Genomic DNA, 15,730 nt, shown 5'->3' on the forward strand with positions numbered 1-15,730 from the left:
TGTGCAGCTCCTTGACTGAACACGAGTCCTTGAAGAGCTGTCTCTCATCCTGCATAAGCACCTGTAGACCACCTGGCTGGGTCTGTATGTGGGTGGATATAAGGGGCTGACAAAGGGTGGGGACCAGAGCAGGTCATGTTTGCATCCTTTTAGAATGATTCCTTTCTAATTTTCGCAAGAACAGATTCAACTGAATGGTCTAGTATTTTTAACCAATTCTCTACTGTTAAAAGTTTCACCTTTTTTTCTATAAGGAATCAAGGAAATTTTGCAAGGCACATTTCCTTAAGTTTCTCTCTGTCACAGGCCTGATGCACGTTAGAAACACAAGTGACCGCATGTTTCGTTAGGCTCAACATGTAATTAAGGGGCCGTTTGACAGCAGCGTGGAGAAGAGAGGAGGGAGGATTTTAGCCACACGAGTACACGATGCCCACTCGGTGTCCAAACTAAGGAGCCTGTAAAACTTGTCATTTAAACTGGGCACACTTTAGAGAGTGAAATGAGGCTCTGTTCCTAAAGACAATAGGAGAACAGGCATAAACTGGGGACTGTCCCGAGTTAACTGGGGTATATGGTCACTCTAACCATAACCCACCTAGGAGCCTGGAAATGTCTTAGAAGACATGGGATGTCTTTTGTTTCCTTGCCAACTATGCCATAGATTTATATTAGGTCCTGGCCAAACTGTAGCTTTAATAGTTAGGTGATAACCCTTGATGTTAGCTGGACAAGTACAATCTACTATATAGATAATAAACCTTGACAGACAAGGTGAATGAACTTACCAGAAAGACTGGGGACAAGTGAGTGATGCCTGAACACATTCTTCAGGAACTGTATTGAAATGTCTGAGCCAGCCTGGGGCTCAGTTTCTGCCAGATGTTTCCATGGCAGAGCCCAGCTCACATTTCCCAAATAATCGGGAGTTCTGGCCTCAGTTACAGGCCCCTCTTAGCACCCCTCATAACCAGAGTATGAACTAGGCCTGACAGGGTTTTGGAGAAAAATGAGGGCCTGGAGAATCGTGACCTGAAAGTGAAATAGAAGTGGGTCCAGGCGTTGTAGCAAAGAAATCAGTCAGCAGGAAGAGCCTCAGGAGACCTGGGTTTAAAAAACCAACATCGAGGGATATAGACAAAGTTTTCAAACTGAAGGAAAGATTCTGCCTCAAATTACCGTATACACCCCAGGGGACAGCTGGAGCCTCAAAGGAGCCCAGGCCCAGGGGTTCTTTGGTTTACTGAGATGGAGAGGCAAGATGAAGCAGAGATAAGAAGCTGAGCATCTCAGCTGGGCTGAGAGGAACTCTCAGGCAGTCTTTGAGATTCAAGTCCTTCGTTCATAGGTGCTGTGTGAGAGCATGGCTGCCTTCGTAAATGGTTTCCGGCATGTGTTAGGGCCTGCATTTCAGAAACATGAAAATACCAGGTGGAATGGCAGTGAGTAGACAGTGAAACAAGCTGGGCTTCAGAAGTGAATATTTCCACGTGTCGGAAAATATCTAGGAAACCCCTCATTTGTCTTTCTCGACTCTAGGGAGCCAAAAGCCCCAAAAGATTAAGGGTCATAGAGGTCCAATTAGTTCTGTTTGCAAATCTTACCCAAAGAATGGAAGGAAGAAGGGTTTAGGGACTTCAAAGAATGACTGTAAAAACATAAATGATGTTTCCAGAACTGTACTTTTCCAGGAAAATTCACAGAATCATGAGATCATTGAACCAGAAAGGAGACTGGAGATCAGTGATTCGGGTCTCTTCCCTTGCCAGATGAGGCTGACCAGACTCGTGCAGTTAGAAAGGTGTCCAAAGTTGTCACGCTGCTTGGCAGTGGCAGTATTAAAACTCAGTTCTCCTCATTCCTTGTCCAAGGTAGTGCAGGGAGGGTGAAGGACAAGTGTTTAGGGAAAAAATTAATCTGGGATTTAAAAAGTGGGAGACAGTGAGGTGGATAAAAAATGGATTCTCAAATTTGGAAACTGGTGTTAGATAAAGGCTAAGAAGTGGAAGAAGAAACCATGAAATTAGAAAGTAAGGGCAGGTACCTTGGCTGGAAAGGCAGGTGATAGTGGGAATTAGGGGGACAACGTTGAGAAAAAGCTCTAAAGACAATAAAAACATGTGCCTGGCCACCAATTAGTCACTCTCGCCATGCATCATGGTCACCCGGATTGTTTATTTGATAATGATGTTTAGAGGAACAGCCCTGACACTCTTTGTTCCCCAACACCTACAACATTTTCTCTTGTGTAATCTAAAAATGTCTTGTAAATTAGTCAACGTGGTTTGTCTTGGTCTCCATAAGTTGAGGGGTGGGGTTATGGTGTGGATTCAGATCTGGCCTCTGAACTTTATGTACAAGTTGTCCAGAAGGAAAATTCTGGTTCATGGACACAGATGGCATTTCATGCAAGCTGGTATATTGCTTACAAATGTCTCACCATTTGGCTGTAATGAGATATCCATAATGCTCATTCTTGTTTCTGGAACACTCTTCTCCTTGCTTACACTCTGAACTCTTTGAAGGCTGGGATTAGATTTTGTTAACCTCTGCAGGTCCATTGCCTACCACGTGCCTGGAATACAGTGGGTGCTTAATAAATGTTCTTTGAGTCCATGAGGGATAGGTGAGTGACTAGCAATCACTAATTACATGATACAGTGATAATGAACTGCCTGGAGCATCTTGTTCAAATAAGAACTCTTTACTTATTATTGATACAAAGCAAAAAGGAAAATGGCATGTTAAATTTTATACATAACATTTTACACATATAAAAAGCCCTGATAAAGTGTGTTAACGAGGCAGTTAGTGCGGCATGTCCTCCCTCCAAATAGTTTTCTAAACATGAGCTTTTTTCATGACTCAGCTCCTCTGTACTTCGTAATAACCGAATACAGAAATGAAGAACATACAGGTCTATATTTAATCTATTCCCTTGACCTTGTTTCACTTTTCAACCAACCAAAGTCAAAGAAAGAAAAACTGCCTGAAGGAGCTAAATTTTAATAAAGCAAAATTTTAGATAAAAATCTAAAAGGAAAGCACACCCTGTCAGTGTATCTAAGTGGATTAGGGTCCCTGTTTTCATACTACAGAAGTTAGAAGTTATAGCAGAGAGGAGCACGTGTCACTAAGGAGGAAGCGAACCACAGCTCTGAAGTTCTCCAGGAAGCAGAGCTGCCAGAGGGCTGCAGCCAGTGCAGACTGCCTGAGCCTGGAACGTCAGCTCCAAGAGCCCCACCAGGCTTCCTCCCCGCCAGCAGGATCAGCCCCACAAGTGGGAGTTGTAATCTCAGTTCCCACCAGAAAAGTGGCCAAAGACAATTTTTTTAAGGCTTTTGCGTTGTTTTGACTGAGGAAACAATGGAACTAGTAGGAATCCTTTTCTCCTTGGTACAGCTAGCTCCTTTGCAAAGACAATGCATCTAAGAAGGAAAGAAATTTAGAGCACACGAAATGAAGAGCAGCCAGTCACGCAGGCGCCCCATTACCTTTGCTGGGGAAACATGGCTACACCAATCTACCAACTGGGGGACATTTTTGGAGGCAAAGTCAGTTACCTGCAGAGTCAACCCCCTTAAGAGAGCATAGAAACTGCCTCCTGGGTATTTTCAGGGAAGCGTAGCAAAGATGCAGATTAACCCAGATGTTCAAGCAAAATGTGGCTTCTTCCTTTTCCAGAACTCATCTGATGTTTCTCATGAGCTCCTATCAGCTAAGCTGTGGAGGAAAACATTTAGTCCAACTTGGAAAACCAAGTTTGATCTAATAATAGAAATATTCTCATGAATAATGCTCAGTCTTTCAAAAATGGCCTCCTCCCCCACCCCTATGCTCTAGACAGAAAGAACCCAATGAATAGACAGACAGACTCCCAACAGTGAATGGTGGGGAGTGGAGAGCTTGAATAACCTTAGAGCAAGAGAGAAGAGATGGGTCTTGGGGGTCTCTGCACAGGTCCTTGCAGAGCCCTCAGCTCTTCTGGTTTCCACACAATGTCCTTTCCACCTGATTACTGTACAACCTATTGGCATATGAAGCTGACTTTTTCAGCAAATGACCTCGGCTTTCTCAGGGCTCCTCCCTGTTCACTTTGCCCGACCTCGGCTCTCACCGACTCCATTTCTGTTCCTGAGGTCGGGCTACAAATCCTATTTGAAGCTTAGCTTGCAGCCGTGGATCCAGGGGCATTTTGCTTGTGCAGCGCTGACAACCCTCCTTCACTTAAGCTGGTAGACCAGGACCACTGCCTATTTTCTCCATCCCTCCCAAGGGAACTCAAGGTGTTTTAAATACATTCTTGCCACACAGAGTTTGATGGGGACCTGGAAAGTTATACTCAGACCCTCTACTTTGACCATGTGGCCACTCAGTTTGTGGCTCCTCAAACAAGAAAAGTGCAAAAGTCTCTCCGTTTGGTGGTGGTGGTGGTGGTCGTGGTGGTGGTGGTAATGGTGGTGGTGCTGGTGTGATGGTGGTGGTGGTGGTAGTGGTGGTGGCAGTGTGATGGTGGTGGTGGTGGTGGTGGTGTGATGGTGGTGGTGGTGGTAATGGTGGTGTTGCTGGTGATGGTGGTGGTGGTGGTGGTGGCAGCAGTGGTGGTGGTGGCGGTGGTGTGATGGTGGTGGTGGTGGTAGTGGTGGTGGTGGTGGTGGTGGTGTGATGGTGGTGGTGGTGGTAGTGGTGGTGGTGGTGGTGGTGGTGGTCGTGGTGGTGGTGGCAGTGGTGGTGGTGTGGTGGTGTGATGGTGTGATGGTGGTGGTCGTGGTGGCAGCAGTGGTGGTGGTGTGATGGTGGTGGTGGCAGTGGTGGTGGTGTGATGGTGGTGGTGGCAGTGGTGGTGGTGTGATGGTGGTGGTGGTGGTGTGATGGTGGTGTGATGGTAGTGGTGGTGGTGGGGGTTGTGGTGGTGGTGGTAGTTGGGGGACAGCGTGTGTATGTGTGTTTTGCATTGATTTCAAATTATTCAGCATGCTTTCTTCATCCAGGACTTTGCTTGGAGACAGGGCATCTGGAGAGGGTGTCTCCTTACCCATTTCCAGTCCTCTATGCTCATCCTCCTCCCACAGCCGGACTTTCCCTGGAAGGCATAGACCATCCCATTCTTCTCCCTCTCAGGTAAGAAATTCCCTTAAAAAAACTTAAGGGTCAGATCTACCAGGCCAGGATTTTGATAATAAATAAATTAGAATAAGTGGGAATATCCTTTTGCATCTTGATAAAGGCCATGCTTCAGTACTATTGTCTTGCTGCAGCCTGGAGAATGCCACTTTTAAGAGGCAAAGCTGATGGCAAAACTCTTGTTCTTGGAGGAACCTGCCCTCTCCTTTCCTCCAGGGGCCGCAGAACTCAGCCTCAGTCAGGGCTTTGAGAGAGCAGGATGCATAGGAGGAAAAGAAATACATTAGTCTATTTTCCTAAAAATACTATCCCCATTCTAGGAGGGGAAGGTGGCTGCTGGCGTCTCTTCTGTTCCCCCATTCACTCTCCAAGCTCAGCGGTGCCCTCTGACAGCCCATAGACTACCCCCTCCTCTTTTCTTGGCTTCCTCAGGGGCCCTGGAAGCCGCCCATAAAGCCTGAGCTCATCATGAATGTGAGGCGTGGGGAGATACGCATGTGAGTGGGAAGAATAAATGATTGTGCAATTTTCCAGGCAACCTCCAAACCATCTCAGCTGTGACTAACAAGGAGAAAGGCGCCCGTGGTACTGCTCTGGCGAGACTTCTTCCTCTAGTAGGACAAATCCATGCCTTTTCTTGCATGCAAGTGAAAATAGAGTCTTCTCGTACTTTTCTTACCTCTGTCATCAAACCGGGAACAGGATGTTGTAAACTCATTTCTGACCTTTGTACAGAAATTCAGGTGTTTTTTTGTGCAGTTTGACAGAGGTGAGTGGTATAACAATAATAATAATAACAACAATTACAGTTCTCCTAAGTGAATGGAGTGAATGAGGCTCCGTATCTTTTCTTGGGAAAGGACTGCACTGACTCTTCCAGATGAGGAACACTTTGAGGCAGTCCTTGCTTTGCATATTTCCCCCTCAATACTCATTTGTTTATATCGTGACTAATTTAAAACCCAGAATTGAGGCAAAAATTACAGTTTGATTTCACACTGTTAAAATTGGAGCAGTCTTGGGGCCCCCCAGGTGGCGTAGCAGTTAAGTTCCCGCACGCCACTTCCGCAGCCCAGGGTTTGCTGGTTCGGATCCTAGGTGTGGACATACACATCGCTTGTCAAGCCATGCTGTGGTAGGCATCCTACTTATAAAGCAGAGGAAGATGGGCATGGATGTTAGCTCAGGGCCAGTCTTCCTCAGCAAAAAGAGGAGGATTGATGGCAGATGTTAACTCACGGCTAATCTTCCTCAAAAGAAAAAAAACAAAAAACAGTTTTTGCCAGGTCCAGCTTGTGCTAATAGGATTCTATGTACTGCTTTTTAGCATTTTATAGTATTCTAATTCTCATGCTTTTGTGAGGCATTAAAGACTAAATGAAAAAAAGTGTGAAAGAATCAGAACCATCACACCTTCTAAAAGGTGGCTGTTAAAAATACCCTTTCCAGGAGGTCTGGCAGCTGCCTATGAGGTCACCGACTCCAGGGTCTACCGAGCTGAGCGGAACTTCTCTGACAGTGGCTGCTGGGAAGGAGTGTTGAGAATATTCTGAATGGCCAAAAGACAAAATTTGCCCTTGGAGAGTATGATTCAGATTCAGAAACTGTTGACTTTTGAATAGTTTTGGTTTGGGGTTTTTTTTTGAAATGTGGCTGCGCCCTTTCGTGTCCGGAGCTTAGGGAAGGGGAGGATAAGTTTGCATAAGGAGCCCAGAATCTTCTGGGAAGGAAAGGACAGAGATACCCCTCCCACAACCTCTGCTCCCTGCAATTTGAAGTTAGGGGAACAGGCTGTGACGGAACGAGTGGCCCTAACCAGAAGCTGAGGACAGAAAAGAGCACTTTTGAGTCCTTAAGGGAAAGAGGAATGACCTAAGCTTATGACCCAAAAGTCATGGCCTGGGGCTGATTCTTGCACAAGGCTTGCTCAAGATTAGGAAGCCAATCTGGGCTCAGGCAGAGTATAGTGTTTGGGAATAATGATGAGTGTGAGTGTGTAGGCATGAACTTGGAGCCCAGCATAGGTACCACCAAGGCCCATATATAGTGGTTACTAGACACGAGATCCTTTTTGTAGTACTTTACATCTAGTAACTCACTTACAACTCAAAATAATCCCGTTATCTCCTTTTCACAGGTGAGGAAACTAAGCACAGAGAATTTAAGTAACTTGCCAAAGGTCACACAGCAGTAAGTGGAAGAGACCTGACTTAAACCTATAGTCCTGTTCTAGAGTCTGTGCTCCTAACCAATACCATATGGCCACTATGCCTGCGGACCACAGGAGTTCAGAGTGGACAATATAGCCAAACATAGATATTGTAGCTAAATGCACAAGACTAATGTAATTTCTAGAATCAAGGCAAAAACTACATTTTACAGAGAAGCAGTAAAGAGATGCATTAAGAGCAGCTTACCATGTGTGCTGATCAAGCAAAAGTAGATTGATTTCTTTAAGCTACCTTTGTAAGCACTAAGGTAAAGAGCTTTTACAGAAGCCATCAAGATGTTGACCACTATGTACCACTATGTCTTTAGTAGAGATGATATTTAAGGGGATAACTTTGGCCATTGTGGTGAGTTGCTCAGTTCTCCTGGGTTTCTCCCATGTATGCATGTTCCTAAACTTTGTTTTATTTTCTCCTGCTAACCTGCCTTTCTATTTGACGGGCCATAAGAACCTTAAAGCAAGGGTGGGGGGAGACGATTCTTCCTCGTCACCTCTGTGTTCATGTACAGATATGTTGTGGACGGTTGCAAATATGAAAAATAATTTTAATTAAACTGAAGTTTCACAAATTTAATCCCATCTTATAAATAAACACCATGCATTCTTTCAGAGACATTTTTGTTTGTTGCATGATCTACAAGAACAAATGACCAATGTCCCTTTTTTTTCTTTTTTCAACAGACCAATTTTTGTTTAAAAAGTAGCCACTTCCCCACTTAAAGGGCTACACAAAACGTTGTCGTAAATAAGGTCTCAGAACCGTTTTTCCTTTGAGGTTTCCTCCTTCTAACAGACTCTCACCACACTTTCCCTGGGCAAGAGCTCCCTTCCCGCCCACAGCAGCAGGTCCACCACATCTGGATCAAACCAGTCTTAAGCAATTGCCCCACGTGCTCACAGGAAACCAGACACATACTCCCAACAGTCTTTGCCTTGGACATCTTTATATCATGCTTTCAAAGACAGATGGGTAATCAACGGGCCTCCTCTCTTTATGAACTTGATTGAATGATCTACAACTTGTTTTCCTATTTGTGGTTGAGATTTTTCATGGTCCATTTAGATTCTTTATACTCTTATACTTTATACTCTTAATACTTTATCCTCTTTGTGCTTTACACTCTTTTGCTCAATGTACTTAGTTAAAAATTAAATAATTAATTCAACAACTATTTATTGATGTGTGCCACGGTCTGTGATAAACTTGAAAAACACAAAGGTGAATAAAATGAGATTTTACCATGTAATAGAGGAGGACAGACACTTAAAGAAGGGAGTTTATTAAATATGTTAAAGATGCTATTATAGAATTATGTCTGTTGTGAGTGGGTCCACAAAGAAAGGAGTGATCATTTTATCAAGGACTTGGGATAGTTAGAGAAAGCTTCATAGAGATGATTAGGACCAATTGAATTCTAGTTCCCAGGTCTTCACTACTTCTCCATAACAGAATTAGGCATCCACACCAGTTTCCGTGAGACGTTACTGTGACTCTGACTGTTGAAGAGGCAGAGTATACTTTTCCAACCCATTGACTTTGTGCTTGGCCATGTGACTTGCATGGGGCAACAGAATGTTAAAGAGCTTTAAATGTGCTTTGGTGATTGACTGCTGCTCTTGACCTACCATCCACCAGAAGAAAAATAGGCCGTGGGTAGCCCTAGGTCCCATAATGAGAGATACGAGGAGCAAATATAAACCTGACCCACAGCCTCACAGAGCTCCCTTGGCTGACCTGCAAACCTGTGAGCATGAAATTGTAACCACTAGATCTTAAGTTAACATGAGGGAAGCCATCTTAGGGAAAAGAAGCAATATTGTAACCATGACCCTGACTCACTAGTCTCTGTGAATACATTCCAACCTGCAGGTAGCCTAGATGATTAAGCACCTTTTGCTTTTACAAAATACACGATCTGCTAATTCTATGAGTCTTGCTTACATATATCTCCCAGCTGTGGTAAGACAGCTTTGTTCTCTGAGTTCCCCAGGAACACTACGACCTCCAGAAAGAAAATTGCTGCATTGGTACCCATCACGAATGACAGAAGAAAGAGATAATGTGGTGCCTTGAATTTCATCACACCAGATAATCGATTTCCCCAACTCCCCGCCTTCCCCGCCCATTTCCCCTCTACAACTGCCTCAGGAGTCTTATGATTTTAAGATGGTTCTTCAGGGCACTAGTCCATCATCTTCCGATTATGCTGGCTAATCATATCAATTTGCCTTTCTCAACCACCGGATTGTTTGCAATTGATTGGCACCAGATTGTGGCAAGCAGAACGAGCCCCTTTTTGCTCTCTTACAAGATAAGTGATTATCATTGTGGTCCACCAAAACTGGGGGGGCTTATTTACTACCTAGCCTATAGTAATTGAAACCTCACTAATGCAATGATGCTTGAGCGAAGCAAGGAAGACATATGTAACGGGAGCATGGGATATGAAGGGTATTCCAAGCAAGAAGAACAGCATGAGCAAGTTGCTCCAGGTCCAAAAAGCTTTGCTGTGCACAAAGTTGTTCAATAGATGGTAATGTTGGGTATGAGCGGGCATAGGATTAGACTGGAATAATCAGGAACCAGAGAGTCATAGAAAAGTTTACCGCCACGCTGTGAGGGTTTAGCCTTTATCCTATTGCTATTAAGAACTCACTGGAATAGTTGAAGCAGATAAGAGGTACAGTTAGACGTGCATTTTAGAAAGAAGAATTTAGCAGCAATGTGGGGGACAGTTTGGAGCCATGCCAGAGCTGAGGAGATAGTCAGGATACCAGTGAGTAACGCTGAGGATGGAGAGCAGGCTCCAGACAGCTTAGGGAGCTAGGATCATCATCATTTTTCACAAAATCAACATTCTACAGTACCTTTCAAAATGAGCCCAAGGAAAATTCTCAAAAGGTCAAATTTACTGAATTTTCAGTAAAGAGATAAATAGCTGTACAAGCTAATATGGACTAAATGCCAAATGGGGGCAATAGATAATTTGGACCACAGAATTTCAGAAAGAAAGGTAGGCTTAAAGTTAGGGAAAGTGATTCTCTTTAGTTTAACTTTGTGAGTTTGTGAATGGTGTAGTTGAAAATGTTTCCCTGTTTTTATTTCAGAGGAAAATTTGTGGTCCAGCCTTAGGCAGTATGTTGAACTTTATGGCAAGCATTTTACGAATATAAACTTTATCATGGCTCCATTTTATAATGTGATTATTGTTTTTTCTTTGTTCTTTCTTACAAAAATCCAATTTAGTTATTTAAATGTATTAGATCAGAAGCCTGTGATTCAAATTCTGATGCTGCTATTTATTAGCTGAATGACCTCAGATAAGTTATTTAACTGTTCTGAGTTTCCTCATTTGCTGAAATTTAACCTAACACAATTTTACAAGAATTTATATGTAGTGCTTAGCACAGTAAGTATAGTTTAATCTAAAACCCCTAGTAGGGATTTTCTTAGTCCGGACTCCTGTCTCGAGATTCAGCTAAAAGCTCAGAGTTGAGGACAGGAGGCGATAAGTGTCCCATGTTCAAAAAGTAGGGGCTAGAGGGCTCACTGAGGGCAGTACAATTCCCCGCTGGGGCATTTCTGGAAATATGAGGGGGTAATTTTGGCCGTCACCAGGATGAGGGGGTGGGAGTGCTGTCTCTGACATTTAGTGGGAGGAGGTGGGGATACTTGACATCTGCAATGCTCAGGACAGAGAAGCGTCCCACTTCCCCTACAGCCTTCAAATGTCTCATTGGTGAAAAACCTCTTTATAAATCTCCGAACCCAGACCTTAACTCCATTATACATGTAAATACCCAGTACTTTTGGCGCCATCTTAACATGCTCTAATTTTTCAGGAATGCAACTATTGAGTAAGTAAAGGGAAGATTGTACTTTGCCCTGTCTGGAAATCAAGCAAGAGTTTCAGAAAGCTACACAGGAAGCCTCCCAAAGAAACTCACAAATGTGCTCAGAGGGCCTCTGGTGCCGCCTGCCTCACAGAGGCACCTGCTGTTGGACCACGACTGCACCAATCACGGGGACCCCTGGAGCTTTGCGTCTTTCCCACCTTCTGACTGCATCACCCCGCTGAAGTTCTGAAGCCAAGGGATGGAAGTGCTACTACTATAAGATTATTATATTGACTGTAAGAGTGTAAGGTTGAACTTCTGCATTGGAATGGACTAGGAAGTTTTAAAGCCTGAAAACGAGTCCTAATTACCGGAAAGAGGCATGACTGAAAACTCTGGGACCTCAGATGATTTCAGGGGGCAAGTCTGACAATGGAGATGTCTGAGGACCACAAGGAGAGAAAAAAGCAGTCAGCTCCTGACTGTTCTCCCTCCAAGGTAAACTCATTGGGTTCACCAGCTGCATAAGGGATCTGAATGTCACCCCCTCTTACCCTTATTAGAGTTGTGTTCTAAACAAGCGAGCTGGTCCATGCTGGAAGCCGGGCTCTTCTGGCAACATTGTGTGAGGCACACTTGAGCCTTCAGGTGGGGTGTGCACATCTCCTTCTGTCTCCCTTTCTGTACCGTGCAGGGGGAAGCTCTTAAAATCAACTTGAAGAAAAATGGAGTTTTTGGGGGCTCTAATTGGATAACCACATAAGGCACATAAGGAGCCATAACTTGGGAGTTTTGAACGAAACTGGACTAGAGCAGATACCGCTCCTTTAGAAACCCTCTGCACCCAGGGACTTCTGCTCCTTCAGACAGCTGCGCTGTGTCTCTGGGTTGACCCTTGGAAGAAGAGGGGACTAAGATAGCATCTGGGAAATTGAGCTATGAAATGAGTGACCTGCCGCTGTCTCCGTGCTCGCATCCCACGGAGCCTACATCATTAGGACTGGCGTGAAAATAGTGATTTGGGATCCATGTCAGCTGGTGATCAAGCAAGCGGATTCGTTTAGCATATATTCTAACCATGTCCTTCTCAGAAAGCGGGTGCATTTGTAGGTGGCAGCAGGATGAAGATCTGAAAGTTAAGATCCTGCCAAATACTTTCTCTAGATCATGACAACCAATCAACCCCAGAGCAGCCCATTCTAATAGCTTTGTTCTACATCCTGTCAAAATTTCAAACATTTTCTCCCTGGGGAAGTTGGCTTCTATCATCATTTGATTATGATTACTAATAACCAGGGTTAGCAATTTGACATTTTATCTGTGGAGCTGGGTTTAAGAAATACTCATAACAAGAGATAAATGGACTTCATTTTCTACTACTTAGGGCTGCATTTTTGCATACTTATTAAGTAGCTAGTTTTTGTTCTTATGCACCTCATAGTGAATGTGTTTCAAAAAATTTTATTTCCCGTGATTATAAATTTTGCTAAGTTGAAGAAGCAAAAGTTGGATTTACCTATGAAAATTGTACGGATTATTGTCAAAGCTAGTAAAATTGTTGGTGCCTGAAGAACGAATTCCTAAGAAAGCTCATTTAGACTTGACAATTCCCAAGTGCGGAATCTGTGTTGATTTTAATCGATGTTCAAATGGCACCCTTCTATGTTTTTCTCAAGGGTTTTATGCCATTTCTTTCCCTTGTGTATCTGAGCCTGGAGAGTATTATAGAATAGGACAGGAAGGAAAGGAATAACATTAATTAATCTCCTGTAGATGGTCATGGAACTGAGTGTTTACTTGTATGGAGAAAGTGTTGCATTTTAGAGTCTCTTCCTAAGGAGAACCCTGGGGACAAACTTCTTTCTGGCCTTCCTACCAGTCCTAGATGTAACTCCTGAGCGTTGACCTTTTAGATAACTGATGGAACTGATCAGCCTTCCCTTTCTTGTTCTTTTTATTTGACCACAAAAATTAAAGCCAAAATGAACTCCCCCAGTTTGCAAGTATTTAAGAATGCATTCGAGAGAGCTTAGTCTCATTTCTGGCTTTAATATATGTCACTATCTTCTTGTTTCTTTACATCATTTTCTAATTTATGTTATCTTCCTGTTTTGTATATCTCTCTAAGATGACCTAAATCCCTATATTCTGTAAAAAGAAGGCATCAATAATATATTAGCTATGTAAAGTCCTACGAAGACCAGTGCCTTTTTTCAACACAAAAACATAATTGCAATAAGAAAACATACTGCAATCCAGTGCACATACAGAAATATATATGACTGAAACAAAACTTACCCTTGTACATGTGATATGCTCTGATAATTTATATTGCATTCTATATTAATTTTTTAAAAAACTAATGTAGGTCTTGTTACACAGCATTGATTTTACCCCCCAGTAATGGATGATAACAAACAGTTTGAGAAATACTGCATCACAATGTCAGCTCCATCAGGATGGAGATCAGGTCCGTTTTGGTCTTCTGCTAGAGTCCCACTGCCTGTGACATTGCAGGTTCACAGTAGCACTCCATACATTGTTGCTGCTTATTAAATATTCTCTTTAAAATGTAGACTTCAGCTCTGCAGTGCTTTTGTCTGTTAATCCACACTTCCTGTCAGCAATGCAAAAATTCCATAATTATTTATAGACAAAGTAATCCCCGGGGACTATGATGACACATTGAAGTGGCAGGATGGCTTATGGGTTAAGAGCATGAATTTTGAGGCAAACTAGAGAGATTTGGGTTCCACCCCTGGCAATTACGAGTTGGCCAATTTTGAGCAAATTGCGTAATCCATTTTTATCTTATTTTATTCATTTGTAAAATGGAGAACATATCTATACTTCTTTGAGTTGTAGTAAAGATTAAATGAGTTCACACACGTAAAGCTCTTAAATATTGCCTAGAAATACATATTATATGTAGTTACTTATTCATCAGTTGCAGACATTACTTAGGGAGAGAAAGCCCAGTGGAAAGGAAATTTATAATGTCATCCTAGAATACTTCTAAAACTCTAAAGCTATGGAGAGTGGGCTACAAGTACCCTCACTTTCTCAAGAAAGCTGCAAGATATATCTCTACAGACCCACTCAGATGGCTAACCTAGTCCTTTGCCTCTCCACCCCAACATCTACCTCCAGCCTTCCTAAGAGAAGATTGGAGATTCTTTGCAAGAGTTCAGTGAAGAGATTATATGAGAATGGAGAACATTTAGCTCTTTTCTCTCTTTCCTGCCCTACGCCTGTGAGGACCTCCCAAAGGAGCATCACCTAAACTCTAGACATTTACAGAGCATCTCTGTTCGGCCACCACATGAGGGATGAGCGCAGTGGGAGAATTCTTAGAACATGAGGGATGTTCCCAGGGTTAGGAAATGGGAGCACAGGACTGCTCCCTTCTTCTATCTGAAGAACTCTGAAGTCAGGAGGCTAGTGGGAACAGGAAGACAAGGCAGAGGTGAGAGAAGCCTGCACTTACAGAAAATTTTATGGCAAAAATATGGAGGAGTTTCCCACTGGCCAAGTAGGTACCCCTGAAGGTAGCTAGGCTCAAACCTTCTTGAAACTACTCTACCCAGTGGTGGTCTCCTGCAAGGGCCAGGAGACTCCAGGGGTAAACCACTAGAGATGGAAACCAAGTAGGCGTCATGAAAGGTCAGCCAGGGAGTGTATTGCCGTGTAGAGAAATTGCAGTCCAGATGTTCCCATGGAGCCCACACATGTGCCTAGGAAAGTGCCAGTATTTGAATATCAGCATCGGTGGGGGACATGATATCCAGCCCACATGGGTCAGCACCAGTTAGATTTAAAGACCTTTGCCCTTTTTCCTTAAGTCTTCTTTCTGTACTGACTCTGGAAGACTCAGATGATGGAAGAAAAAAGTAGAGCTCTAGGAAACAAAAAACATGACCAGGTTTTCTTTTCCTTCAGGATCCTGAAAAAGGTAGAGGACAGGTTTGGATTAAGTGTACAATGAATGTCTTGATTTAGTCTGAATAGGCTTTTCCATGCTTTTACTTTTAACCTACCTCAGTCCTTATCTTAAAAGGGGATTTCCTGTAGACAACAATACAGATGGATTTTCTTTTTTCATCCATTCTGACAATCCCTGACTTTTAATTGATATATTCAGACTATTCACACTTAAAGTGACTATTGATATAGTTCGATTAACACCTGCCATGTTTGTAACTGATTTTTATTTAATTGTCCTTTTTCTTTGTCTCTTTTTTCTCCTTGCCTTCTTTTTCTGCCTTTTCTGGTTTTAACTGAGCATTCCATATGATTCCCTTTTATTTCATGTCTTAGCATATCAATTATATTTCTTTTTAAAAATTTTTACTGGTTGCCTTAGAGTTTGCAATATGCATTTACAACTACCCTAAGTCTACATTCAAATAACACTGTAACTGTACCTCTTCACGGGTAGTAAAGGTACCTTATAACAGAGTGTTCCCAATTCCTACCACTGGTCTCTTATGACATTTCTGTCATTCATTTTACTTATCCATATATTATAATCAGCCAATA

Source organism: Equus caballus, chromosome 2, assembly GCF_041296265.1.
Source record: "Equus caballus isolate H_3958 breed thoroughbred chromosome 2, TB-T2T, whole genome shotgun sequence".
NCBI classification, from domain to species: Eukaryota; Metazoa; Chordata; class Mammalia; order Perissodactyla; family Equidae; genus Equus; species Equus caballus.